Source organism: Gossypium hirsutum, chromosome A02 (assembly GCF_007990345.1).
Source record: "Gossypium hirsutum isolate 1008001.06 chromosome A02, Gossypium_hirsutum_v2.1, whole genome shotgun sequence".
In the NCBI taxonomy this organism is placed as follows: domain Eukaryota; kingdom Viridiplantae; phylum Streptophyta; class Magnoliopsida; order Malvales; family Malvaceae; genus Gossypium; species Gossypium hirsutum.
Window position 1 is genome coordinate 62,641,999 of NC_053425.1, and position 26,491 is coordinate 62,668,489.

At 35.4% G+C, this 26,491-nt stretch overlaps 1 non-coding gene across 1 annotated transcript; it reads right to left on the reverse strand.

Annotated features, from left to right (window-relative positions):
• Positions 1–21,139: 21,139 nt before the first annotated feature.
• Positions 21,140–21,246, reverse strand: LOC121217219 (small nucleolar RNA R71). Its single transcript, XR_005913356.1, has one exon. It is a non-coding gene; the product is annotated as a small nucleolar RNA R71 (small nucleolar RNA).
• Positions 21,247–26,491: the final 5,245 nt, after the last annotated feature.

The window sequence follows — 26,491 nt, forward strand, 5'->3', positions numbered from 1 at the left end:
GCGTGTGGGTATAGATGTGATAAATACGATAAGATCAGTGTTTGGATCGATGGAACGGGTAAGAACTCAATTTTGTGCACGATGGTAAGTTGGGCCTCAATGGGCAAGAATTGGGCCAAATGGGCTTTTGGGCCCATTTGGGTAAAATTGATGGAAAATGGAATTTGGAAAAGTTGCATGTTAACACGGTTAGTATTGTTGTAAAATTTGGGTTAAGCAGGCTTAGTGGGCTAAATCAGCATTCGTAGGGCCTATTAGCGGTTTTAGGCCCAAAAGCCCGAATTTGATAAGTGGGTTAAAGATCATTGTTTAAACACTCGAAAATATTGACAATTGTAATGAACATGGAAAACCCTGATTTTTGGTAAAATTACGAAAATACCCTTATAATATGAAAAATGACGGTTTTACCCTTGTAGGCAAGTGACTGACTTGGACTGTGTGGTTGACGAATTTGATTGTGAATATATGTTGGTGATATGAATGACTTGACTGTGATTGTTTGATTCAAATATGGGCATGACATTCTGCATACATGATGTATTGCATGGGATATGGGTTATATCGATGGAGGAAGTGTTAAAAGGGCTCTGCCCCAATTTACCGAAAAGGGCTTTGCCCCAGTTTATCAGAAAGGGCTTTGCCCCAGTTATTAAAAGAGGCTAGGCCTCCAGCTATATGATAAAGCAGCTATGCTGCCAGTGGAGAGTTTGGTTGGGTGGGTTGAGTTATTCCCCACATGGAGAGCTTGGTTGGTACGGGTGTAGAGTAGCGGATGGTGGGTCGAGTAGTCTCCCAAAATGGGCTTGCATACATTCATTGACATTACATGTGATATTGAAATGGTCTTGCATACATCCATTGGCATTACATGTGACATTGAAATGGGCCTAAGGGCCATACCGTTTACATTAAAGGCTTAGGCCCAGTGATATGATTTATGAAAAGGCTTCAGCCTAGTGATATGATTTATGAAAAGGCTCCGGCCTAATGATATGATTTATGAAAAGGCTTCAGCCCAATGATATGATTTATGAAAAGGCTTCGGCCCAGTGATATGATTTATGGAAAGGCTTCGGTCCAGTATAGGTCAAGACTACATAGGGCTTTGGCCCAAATTGTCCTGATACCATGTTATTTACTGTTTGTTTGTTATTGGGATTACACACTGAGTTTTCATAAACTCACCCCGTTTCTAACTGTGTAGGTAATCTCTAAGCTTAGATGGTTTGGAGCTGCAAGGGACTCGGAGATGGCCACACTACTGTTTCTGTTTCTTTTAATTGTAATAAGTAGCCAATTTATTTCTTTATAAGTTTTATCTTATTAATATTATTATTTGGTTTTGGGATGTAATAAGGCCATTTTAATTATTTTTCTGGGATTATTTTATCTTATACCCTATATTTTTCTGATAACAATATGAGTTAAACCTAGGGCATGTTTCCAAAATGATAATTGTTTTCAAAATAACGCAACGATACAATTAATCGGTTTATCAAAAATATCTACTTAAATGAATTCCAACTCGTTTTTCTCAAAACCTAACCTAGCACCAAAGTGTGGCAATGGTTGTGGGCATGTCTAGGATTGGATACAATCAAGTGCTTGGTACTTAAGCAGCCTTCTAGGCTCACCTTCTCTATTTCGGATACCTACCTGGTGCACAGCTTCCATTCACTTTATTAACTTAGCAAAGACTATCTTTTAAAACACTAAGAAGGACGTTGAAGGAGGCATGGGTTTTCTTAAAAACTTCAATGTGACACGTCGGATCCGACCATAACATCTGGGCCGGGTTTGGGGTGTTACACTTTAATACAGTTTTCCACAGAGGCACGTCCAAGCACACGGGTGTGCTTATGGCCGTGTGAAAACAGGGCAAGGATTTTCCCAACACGGGCTACGATACAACACCACGGCCGTGCGACATGGCCATGGTCAAGCCTGCCAAAACAACACGGGCATGCGACATGCCCGTGTGGAAGACCCGTGGTTGAAACTGAGAAACTAGCACGGGAAACTAGCACGGGCGTACGACATGCCCGTGTCCAACACTCGCGGTTGAACCTGTCAAATTGACACGGGCATGTAAAAACCTACACGACCGTGGGAGAAGCCAATCACGCCAGACATGGCCGTCTGACACGATCATGTAGCCACACGGCCTATACACACGGGCATGCGAGAAGGCCGTGTGACGACATCACAATTCGCGACTAACATGGACGGGACACGAACCACATAGGCGTGTGCACCGGCCGTGCCATTTGAAAAATTAGAATAATTATCTTAATTTATTTTTCTTTTATTAAGTTTTTAAGATTCATTTGTTTTCCTTTTAAAAACGGCTTACCTGAAAAGTCAAGCTTGCCATCCAGAGTTATCTCTAATACTCGATCTCGCCAATCCAAGAATATCATCCATTCTTAATACAGGAAGTTTCACTTCTCCCCCTATCTTCTTTTTATACTTTAATATCTATCTTTGTACATTGAGGGCAATGTACATATTAAGTGTGGGGGTATTTATTTCATTATCAGAAAAATCCCTGAATGATTGTCTTGTTCTCTTGAAAAGCTTTCATATCATATTTAGGATAAATTTTAATTAATTTATGATTTTGATTGATATATCTTGAATTAAAACATAGGCAATTATGCATTGATTGTTTAAACTTTAAAACATTAGAGAATCAAGCATAATGAGTTGATTTTTAAGAATTCAAAATCTTAGGCTGTTTCCCCAAAGTTTAGGTATTAATTTGAATTGGAATTCACAAGTTTTTAACATCAAAAAGCCATAATTTTTTGTGAGATTTTTTAGCCTTTTGAGCACCTATTAATTCTTTCATGCTCACTTTTATTATTTCTTTTAGTCCGTCAGTATTGAACAATTATTCTAGAACTTGCTTGATTATGCATGTTGAGACCACACTATTTGATTTGATATGTCAAAATGATTAAGGCACTTAGGATTAACCCACTCATGCCATGAAAAGCCTACCTCTCCATGATTAACCCCTAGTAAACCCCCTTGAGCCTAACAAGCCATTCCTTGTATTAACCTCAATATTAACCCTTAACCCATTATTGTTGAAATCCCTTAAATTAATTTGATTCCTATTTTTGTCGAGATTTGAGTTGAAGAAATTGCTTAGCTATGTCTTGTTTGATTATTTAACTTGTTTTTTGAAAAAAACAAAAAAAATAAAAAAAAAAACAAAAAACACTATGTATACATATCTATAATTTCATATTTTGAGAAGAAGCTCTGTTGTACGCAAGTGAAGATTAACTCTTTTTCTAGTTCGGTAATTTTTCAATTCAATCTCGATTTTAACCCTTTCTTTCAGCTTGTGACCACACCCTCTAACCAAGCCTCATTACAACCCTCTAAAGGCCTTTCGATTAATGTATCATCTTAAATTATAGTGGTGGAGATTTGATTTTCATGCAAGCCTATGGTAATGACCTTTCATTATTGACTATTGAGTGCTTCATTTATTATCCTTAAACATCTCGAGTGGATTTGAGTGAATCTTTAGTGAGGATGTAAAACTCTATGATATTCTGAATCAAAGGTAATTACTTAGATGAGGGGAGACACCTATGTTTGCATGAATAAAATGCTCAACTTGGAATGTTTGGAGCTTTTATGTTCTTTTAGTTGAATTCTCAATGTATGATTACTTATGGATTAATGTGAGATATTATCGATAGAAATTATAAGTTGAGAAGAATTTATTTTGATTATGAATTGAGAATTTTGCTTGAGGACAAGCAAATGCTTAAGTTTTTGGGTATTTGATAAATTGTAAATTATAAATATTTTTACCCCATGTTTAATGCATTTTATGGATGATTTCTCATTAGAATTGGTGAATTTGATGCTCCTAATGCTTTAATTTCATGTTTTATACTTAGGAGAGCATAGGAGAGCGAAAGGAACGAGAAACGGGCCAAAAATGGAGAAAATGGGCCAAAATATGAAATGAACACGGCCTAGACCTCCTCGCACGGGTAGACCACACGGCCGTGTCAATTTGGCAGGCTCAAACAGGGCCTGAAGTAATCGAACACGGGTGTGTGCCACGGGCGTGTCCTTGCTGAGCCCAAGTTGAGTCCAATTCAGAAAAGGCCAATTTTGAGGGATTTTAGGCATTCCAAAGCCTATACACCCTAGAGAAGGAAGAAAAGGGAGACGGAGAATAGGGGGTAAGGAATTACTCTAAGGAAGCCGATTGATCCATCTCAGAAGCCTAATTCATCATCAAGACTGAAGATCTCTCCTCAATTTCCCTCCAAGAGTTTTGGGTTTTCTTTATGTTTTGTATTCTTTATTCTTCTGAGATGTTTTCTTATTTAGTTATGAACTAAAACCCCTAAATACCTAAGGGGAATGAAACCTAAGATGAATCTTGTTATTATTTTCTTAATCGTAGGATAAATATTTAACTTGTTCTTAATTATGTGTTTTTAATTATTGTTTTAATATCCCAGGATACTGATTCAAGACATGCTCTTATTCAGAAGAGGAATAGACCCTGTCTAATAGTACATTTTTCATAATTAAGTGGAGTTGATTGCGCGCCTAGACATAGGGTGACAAGATTTTGCTGTATTAGGGTGAAACCTAATAAGAGGATCCATAGATCAAGTTAATGCAACCCTAGAGTGTTAATTAGAGAAAAGTCTCGGTTATTCAATCTAGATATTAGACGTTATTAGTCTTGAATAGGGATAATAACATAACTTAGGGATCTCTATGGAACAAGTTGAATGAATAAATCGTCTGATTCAGAGCCAGAATAACAAGTAAAGTCTAGGTGGATTTTTCCTTAGGTATTGTCTTAAGTCAATCGATTTTTCCTAAAAGCAATTCCCCAATTATTTTCTCTGTGCGTTCTTAGTTTAGATAATTAGTTAATTAAAACAAAACCTCTTTATTATTAGGCTAGATAATAAAAAGACAGTCATTACTAGTACTTTTAGTTCCTTTGGGTTCGATAATCCGGTCTTGCTAAAACTATACGACTATTCGATAGGTACACTTGCCTACATCGCGATAATAGTTAGTTCAAGAACGACTAATTCTAAAAATTTGAAACCTATCATGAAACCACACAATCAGCTGCCTAGACACACAGCGTGTCTATTGGTCTTATGTGTCGCATGGGCTGGCACACGGGCGTATGGTCGACCGTGTGGCCAAGTCAGTAGCCTACCTAATTTTCACACGACCTGGGACACGGACGTGTCTTGTGGCCCTGTGGACAAGTCAGTATGTATGCTCTATTTTGCCACGGCTTAGACACACGGGCGTGTCTAATACCGTGTGAGGCACATAGCCTGTTCACACGGGCATGTGACACTTGAAAAGTTAAAATTTTTCTAAGTTTCTGAAAATTCCATATGTTATCGATTTGGTCCCAAATGCATGATTTAGGCTTTGTACGCTTGATTTAAGTTCATATTGAATAAAAATGATTTATATTTATTGGAATGAGATGATATTTGATATATGATTGTTAGGAATTGAGTTACAAGTTCAGTAATGCGTCTTAACCAATTCCGGCGATGGTTACGAGTTAGGAGTGTTACATTTTATTGGTATCAGAGCTATGGTTTGGTCGATTCTAGGACTACCATAGTGTATGTGAGTCTAGCTATACATGCCATATTTATAAACTGTGATAGTGTGATGAATTCTGACATTAAAAATGTGCTTTTATATAGCAAACGGATCTTGAACGAGCCGTAATGGATTATGTCAAAAGTAATGCGCCTGCTCCCGCGCAAAGGACGGTGCCATCTGATTCTAGACCGGCTACAAGTAGTCGTGATAGTGAGGCTAAACAAGCTTTCTATCAAATGATGAACGATTTGTTTAGCCAATATATTAGAACCAATCCGGCTGTACAACAACCTCCACCCCTGGTCAATCCTCCGCAAGCTCCTGCTATGCCACTAGTGAATCTGGTTCAGTTAAGTAAGCCTCCGGTAGATAAGATTCGAAAGTAAGGGGCTGAAGAGTTCTGAGCTACAACAAATAATAATGCAGAAAGGGCCGAGTTCTAGTTAAATAACACAATACGAGTATTTGATGAATTGTCATTGAATTTCGAGGAACTCATAAAATGTGTCATTTCACTTCTGAAAGATACAACATACCATTGGCGGAAGGATTTAATATCTGTGGTTCCGAGTGAGCGAGTTACCTGAGATTTCTTCCAAGCTGAATTCTAGAAGAAATACATCAGTTAGAGATTTATTGAGCAGAAACGTAAAGAGTTTTTAGAACCTAAACAAGTCCGTATGTATGTTACAAAATACGAGCGGGAATTTGTAAGATTGAGTCAGTATGCAAGTGAATATGTATCTACTGAGGCAATAATGTGTAAAATATTTGAGGATGGTTTGAACGAAGATATTCGTTTGTTAGTCGGGATTCTTGAGATTAAAGAATTGGTTGTGCTTGTTGAACGAGCATGTAAAGCTGAAGATCTCGGGAAAGAGAAAAGAAAAGCTGATTCTGAAGTTAGAGAAATGCAAAAGAGATCATCGGGCAAATTATTTCAATCTTCATTAAAGAAATTTCGAGATGATAATAGCCGTTCAAATGCTAATGTAGGAAAATTCAATAGAGATCGTGCTAGATCGCATTCAAATTTCAAAGCTCCAACTACATCAATTGCCAGTGTTGGTAATGCAAAGAATGAAAAGCCTGAGTGTAATCAATGTGGAAGGCGACATTTTAGAGAATGCTGGGGAAAAAGTAATAATCGAGCTTGTTACAGTTGTGGTTCACGAGATCACTTAATAGAAGATTGCCAGATTTAGCTGAAAAAGATAATGTTCAGAATACAAGGCCAAGTGGCAACACTTTTCATGGTGGACCTCCCAAAAATGCAGGAAATGTGAGTGGCAGTCAGAGAGGAATAAAAGATACAACTATTAGATCCAAGGCTTGTGCACCTGCCAGAGCCTATGCTATTTGAGCTTGTGAGGAAGCTTCATCACCAGATGTGGTTACGGGTACATTCACTCTTTATGATACTTCTATGATTGCTTTGATAGATCCTGGATTAACACATCCATATATATGCATGAACTTAGTGAACAGTAAGACTTTGTCTGTAGAGTCTATTGAATTTGTAATTAGAATTTTGAACCGCCTAGGCAGATGTGTTTTGGTTGATAAAGTCTGCAATAATTGCCCATTAATGTTTCGAAACACTTGTTTTCTAGCTGATCTAACGTTGTTACTTTTTGATGAGTTTGATATAATTCTAGGTATGGATTGGTTAACTTTGCATGGTGCTGTTGTGAACTGACAATGAAAAACTATTGATTTGAGATACAAGAATGATGAAATAGTTAGAATTGAATCTAGTGATTTAAATGGATTGTCTGCTTTGATATCTTCGATGAAAGCTTTGAATATTATGCGAAAGGGTTTTGAAGCCTACTTTGCTTATGTGATTGATTCGAAAGTGTCAGAAAAGAAAGTTGAATTAGTACCTGTTGTATGTGAGTTCTCTGATGTGTTTCTTGAAGAACTTCCTGGATTATCTCTGATCTGGGAAGTTGAATTTTGTATTGAGTTAGTACTGGTAACTCCTCAGATTTCGATAGCTCCATAGAGAATGGCTCCGACTGAATTAAAAGAATTAAAGTCTCAGTTGCAAGAGTTAACCGATAGAGGATTTGCTAGACCGAGTTTCTCACCTTGGGGTGCTCCGGTTCTATTTGTGAAAAAGAAAGATGGTACGATGAGAATGTGTATAGATTATCGTCAGTTGAACAAAGTGACTATAAAGAATAAAGAATAAGTATCCTTTACCCTGAATTGATGATTTGTTTGATCAGTTGAAAGGAGTTATTGTGTTTTCGAAGATAGATTTGAGATAAGGCTATTATCAGTTGCGAGTGAAAGACTTAGACATTTTGAAAACTGTATTTTGAACGAGGTATGGCCACTATGAATTTTTAGTTATGCCTTTCGGTTTGACTAATGCACCTGCTATCTTTATAGATTTGATGAACAAAATTTTCAGACCGTATTTAGATCAATTTGTTTTCATATTCATTGATGACATGTTGATTTACTCTCGTGATGAAACCGAACATGCTGAGCATTTGAAAATAGTGCTACAAACTTTGCATCATATGCAATTGTATGTTAAGTTCAGTAAATGTGAATTCTGGTTACGAGAGGGTGGTTTTCTGGGTCATATAGTATCAGCATCTGATATCTGTATTGATCCGAGCAAAATTTTACTATTTTGGAATGGAAACCTCTGAGGAATGTCTCTAAAGTCCATAATTTTCTGGGACTTACCGGTTATTATAGAAGGTTTGTAAAAGGCTTTTCTATAATTGCGACTCCGCTAACAAAGCTACATCAGAAAGATATGAAGTTTGAATGGTTTGAAAAGTGTCAGAACAGCTTTGATCAGTTGAAAACTTTGTTGACTGAAGCTATGGTATTGGTACAACCCGAATCGAGTAAAGAATTTGTAATCTACAGTGATGCTTCGTTGTCAGTCTGGGATGTGTTTTGATGCAAGAAGATAAAGTCATAGCTTATGCTTTAAGACAGTTGAAGCCGCACGAAAAGAACTATCCGACGCACGATTTTGAGTTGGCTACGATTGTGTTTGTTTTGAAAATCTGGCGTCACTATCTGTTTGGTGAGAAATGTCACGTATATTCTGATCATAAGAGTTTGAAATATCTGATAACACAGAAAGATTTGAATCTGAGACGGAGAAGATGGTTAGAACTGCTAAAAGACTATGACCTTATGATTGATTATCATCCGGATAAGGCAAATATTGTTGCTAATGTTTTGAGTCGAAAATATTTGTTTGCTCTGCGTGTGATGAATGCTCATTTGGTTCTGTCCGATGATGGTTTAGCTTTAGCTAAATTAAAAGCGAGACCTTTGTTTTGACAATAGATTATCGAAGATCAGAAGATTGATAATGAGATTTTAGCAAAACGAGCTCAATGTGATTTAGAGTCAGATTCAGAATTTAGAGTTGATAAAGATGATTGTCTGAGATTCGAAGATAGAATTTGTGTTCCAAGAAATTCGGAGTTAATTCAGATGATTTTGAATAAACCTCACAATAGTCGGTTATCTGTGCATCCAGGTAATACGAAAATGTATAATGATTTGAAACAACATTACTGGTGGTCTAGAATGAAAAGAGATATCTCTGACTTTGTTTCTAAATGTTTGATCTGTCAGCAAGTTAAAGCTGAACATCAGGTGCCATCTGGTTTGTTACAACCGATTATGGTTCCAGAATGGAAATAGGATAGAGTGACAATGGACTTTGTTTCGGGTTTGCCCCTATCTTCGAGAAAGAAAGATGAAATCTAGGTTGTAGTTGATTGATTGACAAAATCTACTCATTTTATTCCGTTTCGATCCGATTACTTGCTTGATAAATTAGCTGAGTTATATATTTCTGATATTGTGAGATTGCATGGTGTGCCATTGTCTATAGTGTCAGATAGAGATCTGAGATTTACTTCACGATTCTGGAAGAAGTTGCAAGATGCTCTGGGTACAAAATTGCATTTCAATACTGCTTTTCACCTGCAAACGGACGGTCAATCCTAGCGGATTATTCAGATACTCGAGGATATGAGATGTTGCATTCTTGAGTTTGAAGCTACGTGGGAACAATATTTGCCTTTGGTTGAATTCGCTTATAATTACAATTTTCAATCGAGTATTAAAATGGCACCATACGAGGCTTTATATGGTCGTAAATGCTGTACACCTTTATATTGGACTGAGCTCAGTGAAAATAAGATACACGGGGATCATTTGATAAAAAAAACTGAAGAAAAAGTGAAAGTGATTAGAGATAGTTTGAAAATAGCTTTCGATTGTCAGAAATCTTATACAGACTTGAAAAGAAAAGGCATTGAGTTTGAGGTTGGTGACAAAGTGTTTTTGAAAGTATTCCGTGGAAGAAAGTGCTTCGGTTCGGTAGAAAAGGCAAATTGAGCCTAAGGTTCATCGGGCCGTATGAGATTACTGAGCGTATTGGGCCGGTAGCATATAAATTGTTGTTGCCACCAGAGTTAGAAAAGATTCATGATGTGTTTTACGTATCGATGCTTCGAAGATACAGATCTGATCCTTCACATGTGATTCCTCCGTCTGATATTGAAATTCAATCTAATATGACTTACGAAGAAGAACCAATCCGTATCTTAGCTCGTGAGGTTGAAGAACTGTGGAATAAGAGAATTCCATTAGTGAAAGTGATGTGGCATCGACGTAGTATTAAAGAGGCCATGTCGGAGTTTGAAGATGCTTTGAGACAGTAATATTTGAATTTGTTCAACGGTAAGATTTTCAGGGACGAAAATCCCTAAGGGGGATAATTGTAACAATTTGGTTTAGACCTTAGTCAAAATAATGGTTTCGAGACCACAAATTCAAGTTAGAATAATATTTAAATATTATTTTTCATGCTTATATTATGTGAATTAGCATGTGTGAAAGTTTCGTACGAAAATTTGAACAATTGTGTACTTAATTTGATAAAAGGGCTTAATCGCGTAAATGGTAAAAGATGTTTGCTATTTGTTAAAAGTGCCGAATTGACATGGCTTTTTAAGTATAAGGTCCTTATTATGTTATTTGACCATTGAAAGCATGAGTGGTCATTTATGACCTTGATATTCATGTTTTAATAGCTATATAACAAAGGGTAAAATGGGAATTTACTTAATATGTTAATAATAATAAAACAAAGGCATGAAAATGGATCATTTTATGTTCTTCCTTGGCTGAAAATACAAGAAAAGAAAAGAGAAAATTTTTTCTTAGGGTTCGACACTTGTAATCTTTAATTAAGGTATGTGTTTTGATCAGTTTTTGATAATTTCTACGCTTTGGTAATCGTTGCTTCGAATATTATCAAGCCCATGTCTCAATTTCTTATTTTGTTAATGATTTTGAAATGTACCGTTGATGAAATTATGAACTTTGTGATGTTAGTTGTTGGAAAATAAAAGATATATATTGGGTTGATATATATTGTCTTTGAATTTTTGATGATTTTGAGTAAAATGGACTAAATTGTGAAATTTGTGTGAGATAAATGAAATGTGTGGATTAGTATGAGTACTAGGAGAATTCCCAAGCATGATTATATGCATATTATATGTATTTTGGAATTTTGTGAAATAGGGACTAGAGTGTCAAAATGTGAAAATGTGATGGCTAAATTGTAAAATGCCCTAAATGAATGTTTATGGATCGATTTGAATTATTTGGTGACTAAAAGGGTAAATTTTGGATACATATAGATCAAGAAAAGAGGAATTTGGATTTAGACCGAGGGAAGTCGAAGATTATAGAGTAGACAATTCGAGTCAACAATTTTAAATACGAGTTAAGTTCGTACATGATACATGATGTTACAAGTATATTTTTGATGCTTTGATTATACATAAATTGAAACACCCCTATCCCGTATCCGTCGCCGGAATAGGTAAAGGGGCATTACCGGACTTGAAACTCATATCAGAGCAGTAAAAATTTTGAATTTTTTTTTGAAATAAAGAACATTCCTTTAGATAAATACTAAAGACAGCCAGGGATACAATTTAAACTTCTAAAAGTACACATTCAAAAGATGCCATTTTCGCATGGGTTATATACATTAACCAAAATATTCTTCTGCCACTGGTCTATTCTACACATGCCATAAAATAACCCAAAACATAACAGTACCAAGCAGTGGATAGTGATAGTGTAACAAGTTGCTGACGATCCCCGAGTCTGTAGCTTCCAAATGAGATCTATAAAACAGAGGAAACAAAGTAAACGGAGTAAGCATTACAATGCTTAGTAAGTTTTAAGCAGTGTTAACAGATAACAATCAAATTATAACATGGTTGTTCGTATTTTTATTTCACTCTTCCTTTGGGTATATCATCCCTTTACCGAATATGCACATCTCATCATATACAATAGGCAGATGAACTTAATTGTATGAACCGAAAACTCAACATTGCTATTACAAGAATTGGAAATCCTTATGGGCACCCTAATATTCTTGCCGAATTTATAGCCGGACAATTAAAGAATCGAGTTTCATTTCGAAAGGCAAAGAAAAAGGCTATTGAATTAACTGAGCAAGCGGATACAAAAGGAATTCAAATACAAATTGCAGGGCGTATCGACGGAAAAGAAATCGCACGTGTCGAATGGATCCGAGAAGGTAGGGTTCCTCTACAAACCATTGGAGCGAAAATTGAGTATTGCTCTTATAGAGTTCGAACTATCTATGGGGTATTAGGAATCAAAATTTGGATATTTTATCTCATATATACACTTTCACATAAAAGTGAGCTCATGTAACATAGATATATTGTATAATTTCACATAACCTTTCACACTGATCCGATGCCACATAATCATAGGAATAGTCTCATAGATTGCTCACGTATGCATCACATAACTACCTTATGATTTAGTTCAAATCAAGCTCACATATAAACTCGGAGTACATACCTGTTTAACCTTTCGCATTGAATATATTTATAAGCAATTCTTATTGCGAAGTCTTATAGCTTTAAACTCTACTCGGATTATCGACGAGACCTTTAGCTCAGATGAAATCTCCAGACGAAGTCAGCGGGTTTTAACCCGGACATAGTCACCACATATAGTCATCGGGTCTTAAATCCCGGATTTACATCACAAAGTTTCATGCATATTTATTCACATGTTACAGCATTCACATCGACTATCATATTTGTAATTCATTTGCCTCATCAAATATCTAATAAAACACACCTTCCACAGTTTGTCATTTGGCCACAATATATATATACACTTTCACGTTCATCACATTGGCCATTCGGCCTTATCTCATATATACACATTCACATTCATCACATAAAATTCTGAATCAAAATATAAATTTTCATATATTCACATCACAATTATCCAAATATACTTCATATACCACATAAACTTTCATGTATACACTTTGTCTTGGCTGAATCTACATCTATCATTTTCCAATGAATAATTCAATTTCAAGCCATACTATCATTTCATATTCGAATACTTATAAACTTACAATTTCACAATTTTAATATCAAAGATCCATCTAACACTCATATATCATTTTATAATGTCACAAATTAGAATTCACGTATGGGTTTAATCAATAGCTTATGAGCAACTAAAACAAGTTTTATCAATGTTTACAACATAATCACATATTCTCTACAAGCTGTTTTCCTAAGCAATAGTCATTAAATTCTTTGTAACTGGAGCTACGAAACTCCAAATGATGTGCCGTTAATTTTACATGAAAATAGACTCGTATATCTTCTATCCACAAAATTTTCAGAATTTTTGGTTTGGCTAATCAATACCAGATTTTTCTTAAAGTTTCCCCTATTTTACTGCTTGACTATTCTGACTACTCTTCACTAAGAATTGAATTTCTCATTGTATAGAATTTAAAACATGTTTTCGTTTATTTTGTTTGAAACTAGACTCATTAAGGAGTCTAAGCATATAAATCTTATCTTATAATAATTTTTTTACAATTTATAATGATTTTCCAAATACTAGACAGGGGATTTCGGAGCCATTCTGACTCTGTCTCACACAACTTAAAAAAATCTCATTATCGGCAACCCCTTTACTTACACGATTTCTTTTATACGAAACTAGACGCATCAAGATTTAATTACATAATCTATTCAGCCTTTAACTCAATTCCCACAATTTATGGTAATTTTTCCAAAACACACTACTGCTGCTGTCCCAAGCAGATTTATACAAATTTACTCTGTAAAATTCTCATTCACATATTTAAAACATAATATGATATATGCCATCATTTGGAAAAGTCATTGACCTTAACGTATATACTTAATTCATATTCATCCCATTTAAAAACTTAAAACTTACAAAGGAATCAAACTCAAATACTTAAGAACTTACCTCGGAAGTTGTCGAACGATTACAGATCGACTATTCGGTTAGGTAGCTTTTTCTCTTATCCGAATTAGACTCCCTAAGCGCTTGAGCTTGAATAAACAAATTTAATCTATTACAAACCAATTATACAAACTCATGGCCGAATATAACAAGAAGACTAACTAGATTCTACTAGCCACTCATTGCTCTATTATTAACCTTACTTAATTATAAACACATTCGGCAACTACCTCAACCTTATTTAATACAATTAACTCCGAATTCCTCATGTAAAAAGTACCATTGCCGAATATCAATTAGTTCACAAGGTCCTAATTTCAAAAATTTGACAAGCTCATACCCATTTCCTACTAATTCCATCATTTTAACACATGTACGGCAAAGCTAAATTCCATTCTTCCATTAGTTTGCATTTAACTAAATCATGCCTTAATGTTAAGCACATTCGACAATGGTGCAAACATCAATTAACAAACAAACATTATCAACCCATCTTTATTACACGTTTTCCCCAATTTAACACCCCCAAATTATCAAACTTTAACAAGTTTAAAACTCATCTAATGACCATTTATAAACTAAAGCATCAACCATTCAAATTCAACTCATCACAACATGGCCGAATACACATTTCTCCTACTTTCATTCTAAATAAAATTTTATCAAGCTTCCATATTCATTTAACTATGTACCATTTAGAACTATCAATACTTTACACCCTTTAACAAATTATAATCAATTGCCAAATGCATCTTTGACAATTTAAACCACACAACTCAAATTCTTACAATTTAAGCTTAGAAATTTCTATTCATGTAAATTTTAGCAACATGGAGTCCATTAAACACTCCAAATTCCATTTCTAGTATAGCTTTCACATTCAAAACTACCCCCTATAACCGAATGTTCCCAAGACATCACTTTCAAAGATAAAATAAGTAGAAACATGGGTCAAGGAGGGTACCAAGCAAGGAACTCAATTCATCAAGATGAAGCTCAAATAATCAAGAAATTACCTTGAATTTTAGACCTCTATGGTCGATTATCCAAAGCCTTCTTTCCTTAGTTTCTTTCTTTATTCTCGGTAAAGGTGAGAAGAAATAACATATAGCTTTGTTTTTATCACCATGTGTTCATTATAATATTTATATTCATTTCATATTATAAAACCAATTATCATTATTTTAATAATATAAAAAGCACAAAGATACAAATTTCCCTTCATCATTGCCGTCCACTAAAATAAAAGGGGTCTAATTGACATGCAAGCCCCACATTTTAGCCATATTAACAATTGGCCACTTTAAGAAAAAGACTTCTAAAATTTTCCTTTATACAATCAAATCCCAACTAAATAATTTAGCATCCAATTAACTAAATTAGACCACCCAACTTTCACAATAGGTAATTTACATAACAAAAACACTGAAATTAATATTTTACAAAATTTTTAACTAGGTTTTGTGGTCCCGAAATCACTTCCCGACTAGGGTCAATTTAGGACTGTCACATAAATTGTGTACATAATTGATTGTGGTTTGAATACAATGATAAATCAACTGCATTTGGCACTAAGTGTGAGATTCAAAATAGCTTCGGCTATAAATAGGACTAAGTGTGGGAAATGGTATAGCTTCGGCTATAAATAACACTAACTGTGCGAAATGGTATAGCTTCGGCTGCATGAGGCACTAAGTGTACGATACCGAGATAGCTTCGGTTAATTGAGATGGCACTAAGTGTGCGGAAATCATTCTAGCGTCTGCTAAACCTTAAAGCACTAAGTGTACGAATGCTTAAAGCATGAATAATCTTTGGAAAGTCTTAAAATATCTGGATGAGAGGTGAGAATGAAAATGAATAAATATGGGAAGGTTCAGATATGTACGACACCTATGTGGTAGATGATATTATGTATATGAAGTTCGTGGATTGGTATAAACATATGAATTGTGTTGGCATAGAATTGACAGATGAATTGAAAACTAATAAATGTTTATGTATTGATGTTTTATATTTTATAAGCTGTTGATGGTATTTAGTACGAGCTTACTGAGCTTTTGAAAGCTTATTTTGTGTGTGTTTGCATTGTTTTATAGATATCAAAGCTTTTGTAAGCTTGGGGATCGTCGAGGATCATCACCACACTATCAAATCTCATTTTGGTACCTTTTGAAATTGTGTATAGTAAAGTATGGCATGTATAGGCTAGAAGTACTTTGGATAGGTTTTGTAATGTTTATATTTAGACATGTGATATGGTTTGATATGGTTGTGTTAATGTATTGATTTTAGTATATGAAATGTGATGCAAAATGATCTATTTATTGTGTTCATGATTGGTGAAGAGAAATTGTAAGTTTGGCAAGTTTTAGCATGAGATTTGGCATGAATGATGTATGGTTTGGTATAGAAATTGGCTGAATTTGTTGTGTATATATGCTTGGTTTGGTGCTTGTAGGTTTGACCCAATTGAGGTGTCAAGTTGGCTATTCAAATGGCCTCTTTTTGTCTACATGGGCGTGTGTCTTAGCCGTGTGTAACACGCAGTCACGTTACACGGTCGCGTGTCCCCTGGGGTACCCTACGAATTAAAGTCAGTATACCCTCCAGTTTTGACACAGCATAGACAAATGAGCGTGTCTATTGGTCATGGGTGTCGCATGGGCTGGCACATGGCCATGTGGTCGGTCGTGTGGCCAAGTCAGTAGCCTTCCTAATTTTCACACGACTTGGCATACAGGTGTGTCTTGTGGCCATGTGGACAAGTCAGTATGTATGCTCTACTTCTCCACGGCTTAGACAAACGGGCGTGTCTAATGCCGTGTGAGGCACACATCTTGTTCACACGGGCATGTGACACTTGAAAAGTTAAAATTTTTCTAAGTTTCTAAAACTTCCATATGTTACCGATTTGGTCTCTTATGCATGATTTAGGCTTTGTATGCTCGATTTAAGTTCATATTGAATAAAAATGATTTATATTTATTGAAATAAGATAATATTTGATATATGATTGTTATGAATTGAGTTACAAGTTTTGTAATGCCTCTTAACCAATTACGGCGACGGTTACAGGTTAGGGGTGTTACATTTGCTTCCTAGTTCCCTTCTCTTTAATTTTCTTGTTTATGTTGTGATCATGAATATGAATAATTGTTTTGTTGTTCTTGTTCTAATTAAAATGGCTTTAATTAATTCCTATTAGATTGATTGCATTCTGTCCTCTTGAATATTTAAAAGCATGTTTGTGTTGTTATAGGCTTGGTAAGTTGTTCAATTAAATAAACTCATGCTTATGTTATACATGCATTATAAAATGTAAGGTAATGAATGAATTAATTATTAAATTTATTGATATTATAATTAATTGACACTGTATTTAATTGGTGCATGTTTAATCTTCTAAGGTAACTGAAGGTTAAATTAGTGACGGTATTAAGTGGTACATTAGCCTTGCATAACTTGTAAGATTATTGTGATTAAACTGTTTCAATATAGAAATATATTGTTACCTTACTTAATCTTATATGTGCTTATGAAATTGATTAATTGTTTGAATTGACACTGAAAAATTGTTCAAAAGATTAGTTAATTTAGTAAGAATGTATTTGTAGTAGTTAACAAATTACCAAGTTTCCATGAAAATATTCGTAACAACATGAACATGGATTACTAAGTTAAGAAATGTAACCGGTCTAGCATTATTTTTATTACTTAATTAATTTTTAGTTTTGACATCACTTCTTCAAAACAAAATATTTTTCCCATCACCAACGTGTTTGATTTACATTTCATAAATATTTTTCTTTCACAGTCCCTATGGGTACGATAACTCAACATTTACTTGTCACTTTATTACTTGATAATGATTGTGTACAGTTGCACATCTCTATCGTTGTAACACCCCAAAAATCTCGAAACCCAAAAATCTGAAAATCGTGAATTTTTCTTCTTTTTTTTGTGCTTAGCATTTCTGGTTAAGTGTCAATTATGTGATGGTAGGTCTCGGTCAAGGTTTGAGTTAGAACCCTGATGGCAAGTAGGTGGGATTTTGAATAAATTAAGGGAAAATTAGACAGAAAAGAGCCTGTTGGCCCAGGGGATAAGTGGCGTGTGGCTAGTGTTAGAGGTCTGGGGTTCGAATCCCACTTTGCTCAAATAAGGGATTTATTTTTGCTTAAACAGGTAGACAGAGGTGGCGTTGGATTAAACTCTATAAGAAGTGATAAGAGGAGAAATTTGAGGAAAGGATCAATGGGTTATCAAGGAGAAAAACGAGAAGATGATGAGGTGGAGCCGAATTGGGAACTTGGGCTTGAGAAATTCGGCTATAAGGGCTATAAATAGGTGCCGAATGGGAGGTGGCCAGGCTAATGCCGAATTCCCTTCACCTTGTTGCCAGAAACCTTTTTCCCTAAAAGCCAAAAATCCTTTGCTTTACTTTCATTTCTTTGTGCCGATTTTCTCTCCCTCCTCTACACAATTTTCATTGTTTCACTATTGGTTTAGCCGACCTCTTCTTTTTTTGGTACCAAATAATCTTTTGTTGCCATACAAATCTCAAGGGACCGAACACCTCTTTGGTCGAATACTCTTGGTGCCGCCACTACCCTTTCCATTCAGTCGATTCTAGTGTATCGAATCTCAGTCTTTAGATCTCTGCCGATTTGCTCCTCAGGAGAGAAACCTTGATCTAGGAGTTTATCATGGTTAGTGCTTAAAGAAGAGGTTGTTATAACTTGTCGTGCAAGGTAAGGTGAAAAGTGAGGTTTGGGTTTTGGTAAAGATAAGTATTAAGCATGCAATTAATTGAAGGGTGATATTGATTGTAGGTTCGGGGCTAAGGAAATCACAGCACGCTTTATTACCATGTGTGCACATATACTGCACACACAAGTAGATCGATAAATCCTGAAAAGCCGAAAAGCTGAAATGCCGAAAAGCTGAAAGTTTGGCTACGGTAGTTTTTCAAGTGCACGAATGCTCGCAAGGGGGAAACCGATAGGTTTCCTGAGGCCCATGGGCAATTCCATGGACTTCGATTGTGAATTGGCCAAACGGGCTGAAATGGGCTAAATAGGCATGATGGGCTGTTGGGCGCATAAAAGGAAAAAATTGATAATTGATGCTATGTGATGGAAAATTGTATGTGAGCATGACTGTAAATGTGATTTGGGCCTGGTGGCCATATGAATGAGATTTGGGCCTAATGGGCCACATAAATGTGAATGGGTCATATGAAAGAGATTGGGCCTAGTGGGCCATATATATATATAGGTATGTGGATTTGCCTAGGCTTTGTAAGAGGTTGTAGGCCTAGTATATGATGACTGCATAAAACTTATGTAATTTATTAAGGACCATGGACAAGTCATAGGTTAATGTCTGGCAACGGGTATGTGCATATCTAGGATTGGATCTAGGGAGAGCTTGGTACTTAAGCGGTCTTAATGACCCACCTCCTCTTCTCTGGAATCCTACCTGGTGCATAGTATTCGTTCATCTTAGCTTACGGGATTTGTTAAAGGGCCAAGGTACGTAAACGTAATAAAAGGAAAATCACCGAAATGCCCCTAAGGGCAAAAATGACTAAAATACCCCTATGCGTTGAGTGCAAGATTTATGATTGCTACATGTATATCTGCTGCATTCATATGATATTCTGTTTAGGATGCATATGGGTTGGGAATTATGGAACGGAGGAAGAATATGAGGGTCGCATGGTTGCTTGACAACTGTGGATCCACCGACGGCTTTTTAGGCCCAATATGTTATTGGCAGCTTGCTGGAATGAAGGTAGTTTCGCAACCGGGCTACCATTGAGTGTATCGGATGGGTGGGTCGATATTTATATCCCCACATGGTGTGTACCGGGGGACGGAGTTGGTGTGTAGCAGATGGATTATTGCGGTGGGTTGCACTGCATTGCATGTATGATTTTATGATAAATGACGAATGCTTATTACTTGTCGAGGGTTGTACACACTGAGTTTACGAAAACTCACCCCCTCTTTTATTTTCTCAGGTGATGCTCAGTAGGAGGTTCGATGTTTGGAGGGACTCTGGGTGGCCATCTAGCAAGATAATTTGGATTCGTTTAAAAAATACTTAAGTTACTCGTTTATTAAGTAATTTTCATTTAGTATGGATTGTAATAAGGCCTTCCCCTTTTATTATTGTTTGGTTATTTAAATTCGTGCGTTGTAATTATAAGCAGTAGAACATGGATTTTCTAAGCTATAGTTTTCTTTTAATACTACGTTTCTGCAACTAAAGTTTTAAAGGATAAGTTTTCTCAAGTCAAATTTTTTTAGTAAAGCTTCGCAACAGGAAGGAGATTTTACTAAGTAATTGAGATGTAACTTTTAAGGAAGATGAAAACAAGGTTTTTGCTAAAACACTTCAATGCCACACGTCATATTCGGCCATAACGTATTGGCCGGGTTTGGGGTGTTACAATCGTTCCAAGTTTTTGGCGCCATTGTCGGGGAATGTTTTAAAAAATATTATTTGTGAAATTGTTAATTTTTCATTTTGGTCTATTTTTTTTGTTAAATTTTAATTCCATTTTTTTATGTTTGTTTCAATTGTTTATGAGTATTGGTCAAATTATTGACTTACTCCCGAAGACCCTGAAATTGAAAGGACTTTCAGAAAAAAGATAAGACAAGCGAACCAAAGAAGGACCGAAGAGATGAATAACCAAAATCCAGGAGGAACATTCACTTATAATACTCATAATCCGATCATTGTTGCTGATGATAGAAACTCTGCAATTTGAAAATATGCCATTCCTCTATTTAACAAGCTCAATCCAAGTATTAGGAGACCCAAAATCGAGGCACAACAATTCAAGATGAAGTTGGTAATGTTCCAAATGTTACAAAATATGGGTCAATTTAGTGCCATTCCTACCGAAGATCCACATCTTCATCTTCGGCTATTCATGGAAGTGAGTGACTCATTTAAACTAGTCAGGGTGACTGAGGACGCCTTGAGATTGAGATTATTTTCATACTTCTTAAGAGATAGAGCACGAGTGTGATTGAACTCCCTACCACTCGGTTCCATAATTACATGTCAAGAATAGGTTAAACATTTCTTAATGAAATATTTACCTCTATATTTAACTGCCAAGATCTAAAATGAAATCACTTCATTTGAGCAACTTGATGAAGAATCTTTATATAAGGCATGGGAGCGGTTCAAGGAGTTATTAAGAAAGTGCCCTCATCATGGCATTCCTTACTACATCCAAATGGAGACTTTTTATGTTAGTCTCAATGTTCATACTAGAATGATGGTGGATGCTTCAGCAAATGGAGCCCTTCTTTCTAAGTCTTATAACAGTGCTTACAAGATTATTAAAAAAATTACTAGCAATAACTATCAGTGGCCAACTAACCGAGTAGCATTAGAAAGACAAGTAGCAGAAGTACATGAAGCGAACACACCTACTTCTTTGGCAGCCCAGGTATCCTTTTTGTCTTCTATGCTTAAAAACATAATTGTTAATGGTTTCAATGGTAACCTGACAAGTCAGTAGCTGAACTAATTCGAGAATATTTCTTGTGAATACTATGGAGATGACCATTTCTTTGAAAATTTCCCATCGAATCAAAAGTCAAAATATTACATGGGAAATCAGAAATGGAATAGTCCGTAATCAAGTTCTTACAACTCTTCATGGAAGAATCATCCAATTTCTTCATGGAGTAATCAATGGGCGGACCATAGCGGCTCTTCTATGTCATTTCAACCAAATTATCCACTAGAATATTCTCAAAAAGTACAACAAACCCCACCAATTGAATCTTCAAGTAATCTTAAGAATTTGCTGAAGGCGTACATAGCGAAGAATAATGAACTAATCTAAAGCCAAGTAGCAACATTGAAGAATTTAGGAAACCAAGTGGGACAACTAGCCAATGAGCTCAGAAGAAGCCCCCAAGGTATTTGGCAAAGAAACACAGAAAATCCAAGAATTTTGGGCAAAGAACATTGCAAAACAATCACTTTACCAAGTGGAAAGACATTGGAACCCAAGGTGGTTGAGGTTGAAGATGAGCTTGTTGTAGCTCAAGACAAAGAGGAATTTCAACGGAGTGTTGAAACTCCTATTTCACAGAAGTCAAATTCGGTGATCCTTGATAAGGTAGACTCTAAACCAGTTAATTCTGATTATTTAACACCCTTTTCAGATGTAGAAAATTTTTTGCAAAAGAGTTGACCGATTAAAGCTAAGATTCCACCATTGTCATATCCTCAACGATTCCAAAAAGCAAATGGATACTCAGTTGAAAGAAATCTTTGATGATGAAGTGACTTTTAATGACTTCAATGCTGCTAAATTCCCAGATATAGTTGAAGACGGCTCTGCTATTTCCAAGATGGAATCACTGGCTTCTACAGGATTGGAGCTCTACAGGATTGGAGCTCTATTCTTTAGACAATCTGTTAGAACATATTCTACTAGATAATTTTCCAAGTGATGATGAAAACAAGGAATGTTTGGCTTGGTTAGAAGATAATCTGAAGAAATTCACTCAAGAAGTTCCACTCGAATCATTACAGTTATCATCTCAAAAGTATACGCAACCAAAGTCGTTGATTGAAGAGCCAGCTAAATTGGAATTCAAGATTTTGTCTCCTCATTTGAAATATGACTATTTGGGTCTGTCTTCCACTTTAGCTATCATTATTTTAGTTGAGTTCACCAAATATCAAGAAGAATAGGCACTTGTGATTTTGGAAATGCAGAGGAAGGGTACAGGATAAATTATTTCATTTATTCAAGTCACAGGTTGTAGGATTTGTAGGAATTATAGGAACTTAAACAAGGCCACCATGAAAGATCATTTCGGGTTTTCTTTCCCTAAGAATATGCTGGACAGATTTGATGGGAAAGAATAAGATTACTTCCTAGATGGTTATGGTTGGTATGACAAATGACCATTTGACACCACAATGGTCAATAACGATCTTGAATAAAATGGAAGGAGTTCTCTTCACTTTTTCTATCGTTATTTCATATTTTTAGTTTTTTTTCTCATTTGGATAAAATGCTAGACTTAGATAAAATTTTCTTTAGGTCATTACATTAATTAAAATTTTGTCTAGGAGATTGGGACTTAAGCAGGACCATTTATGACCCTTCTAGTCTTTCCTAGGAGTTTAAGTTAATGTAATCTTTCAAAAAATATTTTTCTAAGTAGCCCAAAGTTAAGTATTTGTTTTGTTAAATAAAGGGTCAACTTTTAACCCAATCACTAATTTCTTTGAGTTTTCTTTTTTTTTAGTTTACTTTCAGTACATGAGCTTAGGATCTAAAAATGAGCTGCCATTGGGCTTAAGACACTACCAAGAAGAAAATATTCAACCCCTTTCCACACAACCCTATAGCTCTTACCTTGCTCCACCGCCACTCCCAAGTATCTTCATAGTGCATCTCCCTTAACCCTTAATGCCACAACCGTTAACTCCCTAAATCACCACCCTAAACACCTTTATTCGAAGCCACTAACTATTGCACCTAAACTATTCTTAGAACTACCACTCTCTCCGACTCTAAACCTTACCCTCAACTACTCACCCACCTACCCAAAACTGAAACTACCCTTAACATATTTTCTATGTTTGACGTCGAGAGTCCCTTCATCTAGCACTATTTCACACAGTGAACAGTTTGATATAATGGCTATACTACAACACATGTAGTTATGGCAACAAGATTACTAAAGATGCTCAAAAATATAGGATGACTCAATCAGAGATGCATTTATAATATATATTTCATAATCCGTTTGTTTTTCTGCTTGAATTTCCAGACTTATACTTGTAACAACCCATTTTTAGTCAAATCAGAATAGTGGTTTCGAGACCACAAATCCAAAGTAAAAATAATTATTTTATTATTATTTTAGTTTCTACAGTATGATAGTATAGTTGTGTGAAATTTTCGTTAATAGATTTTATAGTTTAAATGCTTAATTTGATAAAAAGGACAAATCGCGTAAAGTGAAAAAGTCGAGTTCTATTAGCTAAAGGTGTCTAATAGTTGTGGAATCTTAAATTAAAGGTCCTTATGTTGTAATTAGATCATTTTTAATATGAGTGGACAAATATGTACATCTTTTTAATGGTTTTAAAGGTTTTATAATAAGGTTAATATTGTAAATTAATAAATGAATTAAAGAAATAATAAGTAAAATAAACATACCATCTTCTTCAATGGTTACTTTGACCGAAATTGAAGAACAAAGACACCATTTTTGAGCTCATCCATTCGGCTACAACATTTTCTTGCATGTAAGTTCATTTTCCCCTTTTTAATGATTTCTATGTTTTTGAGATCGATGCAACTAGGTCTAGCTAGCCCAGGGACTATTTTACAAAACTATTAAAGATTGAGGATGATTCCATTGATAAATAAGCATGTATTTTAATGATTGATGATAGATTACGAATGTTTGATGATAGTTACACAAGTTTTGTTAAGTGATTTTTAGTGAAAATGCAAATTAGGGATTAAATTGTGAAATGTGGAAAATTTGTAGTTAAAATGTAAAATAAATGAAACATATGGGCTGCTAGGGACCTAATTGAAATTTGGCTAGCATGAGTTTGGGTGAAATTGCATGAATTTTTGATTTTATGAAATAAGAACTAAATTGTAAAAGTTATAAAATACTTGGGGCAAAAGTGTCAAAGTGGTTTAAAGTGTATCTTGGATTAAATTGAATTGAGTAATGATTGAATAAGCTAAATTATATAGGTCAAGAAAAATGAAGTTTGGATCTAGATTGGGGGAAAAATAAAGTACTCGACTACTCGACCTATTTCACCGTTTTTGTGATCGAGGTAAGTTCGTATATAATAAGCATTGCTATATTTGTGTTTTAAATGTTTTGATATTGCATAAATTGTGAACTACGAACTTATGGACACATTCAAAAAAGATTCAGTATTAGAAATCCCGGTTGAACCTTGGGAATAAATCAGGATATGAAGGACATGTCATTTGGAGTTACATTGATTTGGCTTTGGGCCATAATATTGGCACTTAGGGTGCGAGTTAAATTGATTTGGCTTCAGGCCATGATATTGACACTTAGGATGCGAAACTTTCGAGTATCTGACTTTTATTCTGAATGGTTCAACGGGGATATTGAGGATGTGAAATGGTGAGAAATGGATATGTATCAGTACAGGTATGTATAGAAAGCTATACGAGCAATGAGTATAAGGAAGTTGTAAGTTTATGTTCAAGTATGCGGTTAAGTTCATGTTAGCTTGAGATTAATGCATTGTTGTATATTATGTCATTTAATTTGAATGGTAAATGAATGGTGAGACTTGCTTATTATTTTCATACGAGCTTACTAAGCTTTAAAGCTTACTTTGTTTATTTTACCATGTTTTATAGTGATTTCAAAGCTAGCTCAGATTTGGGGATCGTCGGAGACTTCATCATACTATCCAACTATCACCTTGGTACTTTTAAAACTAAGTTTTGGTCATATGGCATGTATAGGAGTTGGTCATTTTGATGTATAGTTTGATAATGAAATTAGCCATTTGGTTTGGTTTGTATATGATAAATATTTTGCTTGGTGTATAGCCATCAGAGATGGCTTATTTTGGTTCCATTTTGGCAATTATGGTGATGTATATAAATGTGCTAATGCTCCTTAGTGATGTGGTTTATAATTGCTTGTGAATGGCTTGTTGAAGTTTATAGTTTAAAGTAGCTAATTGTGGAGAATTTGATATGATATGTTTGTGGTTTTAGGAAAAGAAATGCTTATATGAAATTGTGCATATAAATGCTTTGTGAATGTGAAATTGGTATGATTTGAATGAGCAAAACATGATAATATAAGCATGTTAGTTGTTGGTATTTAAATGGCATGTTTTAGTCGTGGTTGTGGTTGTATTTGATGCCTACTTATACTATGATTTGTGCCATTTAGGTTGTGTAGGTGTGAGCAAGTTTGGGTGGAAAAATGGTTGGTAAATAGCCTATTTTTTTCCACACGAGCAGAGACACAGGCGCGTGTCTCAACCATGTGTGACACATGGTTAGGTTACACAGCCGTGAGTCACCTGGTGATGAATTAGAAATCAAGTCAGTATGCTCCATATGGTATCACACACGGGCGTGCAACTTGCCCGTGTGGCATAAGTCAATATACCTGTAACGCCCCAAATCTTAAGTGATTAAATTTGTATGTTATGTTGCATGTTGGCTTGCTTGCGTTAATGGTTAAGTGTCCTAAGAAGTGTGGGAAGTCCTGGGTTCAAGCCTAGGCCATAGAAAATTTTGATTTAATTGATTAAAACCCTTGTTGATAGATAGTGGATTCTTAAATAATTGTGGGTAAAATATGTCACAAAGGGCTTGCTAGTTTAGGGGTGAGTGTCGTGTGAGGGTTCCTTGGAGTTTGAGGTTCGAGGCTTGGCAAGGAAGATGGAGCATTTTATTTTT